The sequence below is a fragment of the Somniosus microcephalus genome, chromosome 4 (assembly GCF_052327205.1).
Source record: "Somniosus microcephalus isolate GS21.2 chromosome 4, FLI_Smic_1.0, whole genome shotgun sequence".
NCBI lineage: Eukaryota > Metazoa > Chordata > Chondrichthyes > Squaliformes > Somniosidae > Somniosus > Somniosus microcephalus.
Genome location: NC_140990.1, coordinates 45,329,927 through 45,332,327, shown reverse-complemented (window position 1 = coordinate 45,332,327; position 2,401 = coordinate 45,329,927).

Below are 2,401 nucleotides of genomic sequence, written 5' to 3'. Positions count from 1 at the left end.
CATGGACATAACATTGGCGACGAGGCAGATTCGAACCTACCTGCAACTCTGCATCACCTCCCAGGGATTCACTCCAGGAGAACAGTGGAAGAAGGTCGAGTCCAGAAGCACGGGCGTCGACACGGGCAACCGCCCAGTCATCCAGCGGAGATTTGAGCATCGCAGGGGAGGCTGTCGAGAGCCAGGCTTGGCTTTTCAGTCACGGTGGTCCAGCAAAACGGGCTGGCAACAGGTACTGCGCAGACCCTTCCCGGACAGCGGCGGGTTAGAGCCCGACCAAGCGGCACAGAAAAAGGCAGAGTAGCATCGACGGGGGAGAGAGAGAGGGCAGAGCGCACAGAGCGCAGCCGGTGTTCAGGACCGAGCAACGTCAACGGGGGAGAGAGACGAGAGAGAGCAGAGCACAGCCGGTGTTCAAGGGTCGAGCAGCGTCAACGGGGGAGAGAGAGAGGGCAGAGCGCACAGGGCGCAGCCGGTGTTCAAGGGTCGAGCAGCGTCAACAGGGGAGAGCGACGAGAGAGAGCAGAGCGCACAGGGCGCAGCTGGTGTGCAGGACCGAGCAACGTCAACAGGGGAGAGCGACGAGAGAGAGCAGAGCGCAGCCGGTGGTCAAGGGCCGAGCAGCGTCAACGGGGGAGAGCGACGAGAGAGAGCAGAGCGCAGCCGGTGGTCAAGGGCCGAGCAGCGTCAACGGGGGAGAGAGACGAGAGAGAGCAGAGCGCAGCCGGTGGTCAAGGGCCGAGCAGCGTCAACGGGGGAGAGCGATGAGAGAGAGCAGAGCGCAGCCGGTGGTCAAGGGCCGAGCAGCGTCAACGGGGGAGAGAGACGAGAGAGAGCAGAGCGCAGCCGGTGGTCAAGGGCCGAGCAGCGTCAACGGGGGAGAGTGACGAGAGAGAGCAGAGCGCAGCCGGTGGTCAAGGGCCGAGCAGCGTCAACGGGGGAGAGCGACGAGAGAGAGCAGAGCGCAGCCGGTGTTCAAGGGTCGAGCAGCGTCAACGGGGGAGAGAGACGAGAGAGAGCAGAGTGCAGCCGGTGGTCAAGGGCCGAGCAGCGTCAACGGGAGAGAGAGGCACGCAGGAAAACGCGAGGCGCTGCCATTGCCACGAGGACCGCAGAGAGCGGCGTTGGCAGCAGCGCGGGAGATGCCATTTTAAGCCGCAGCGGGGAAGAAAGGAAAGCGTGGGAGACGCCATTTTAAGCCAGTCTAACCACACCCAAAAATGCCGAAGAGTGGCAGTATCACAGCGTTCGACAATGAAGTCGAAGATTGGACGACATATGTCGAACGCATAGAAGTATACTGCAAGGCAAATGAAGTGCCAGGTGACAAGAAAGCGCTGGTATTGTTGAATTCAATGGGTGCAAAAACGTATGGCTTACTACAAAACCTAGTAACCCCAGAGGAGCCAGCAGAAAAGGATTTTGAAAACATAGTGTCAATCCTACAGGACCACTTAAACCCCACACCGCTGCTGATAGCAGAAAGATTTAAGTTTCACAAAAGGAACCAGCATAAAGATGAAAGTAATGCTGAGTATTTAACAGAACTGCGCAAGCTATCGAAACACTGCCAGTTTGGAATGGGACTAGCAGATGCTTTAAGGGACAAGTTTGTGTGTGGGCTTCAAAGTGAAGGAACCCAGAAACGGCTTCTATCAGAAAAGGAACTTACGCTGGACAAGGCTTTCAGCATTGCAGTATCACACGAAGCAGCAGCACGGGGCGCTGCAGATATACAACAGAGAACGCAAGAATATGGCACAAATGACATGTCATACGGAACAGTGAAGTGCTATCGCTGCGGCAGAACAACACACGACCAGAATGATTGCTGGTTCAAGGACAAAGTGTGCAGACAGTGTGGAAAAGTAGGACACATAGCAAGAGTCTGCAGGTCGGGAAAGAAAACCAGCAGCAAGATATCTCCACAGGGGAAGTGCAAGAAGGTACATAAGGTGACGAAGAGTAGTTCAGACGAACAGAAGAGTGATACAGACTCCAGAAGCAAGGAGCTGCGTTGTCTGAAACTACATAATGTGATCAAAACGGAGGATCACCAAACTATCTGGGTCACGCTCAAGATAGCAGGAGTCCAAGTGAAAATGGAATTGGACACAGGATCAGCCCTAACAGTCATAAGCCGAAGGGACTACAAGCGGCTATTCTCACATATACCCTTGAGAGATACAAAGATTGTCTTGAAGACGTACATGGGGCAAAAAGTCTACCCAAAAGGAAAAATAAGGGTGAACGTTATATATAACGGCAAGGAAACACCAAAAATGGACCTATATGTATTGCCAGATGGAGGACCACCACTACTAGGATGTGAATGGATCCGGAAGATACAGCTAGATTGGCATTCCATACAAGCACTGACTGTAGATGCCAAAAAGGATGA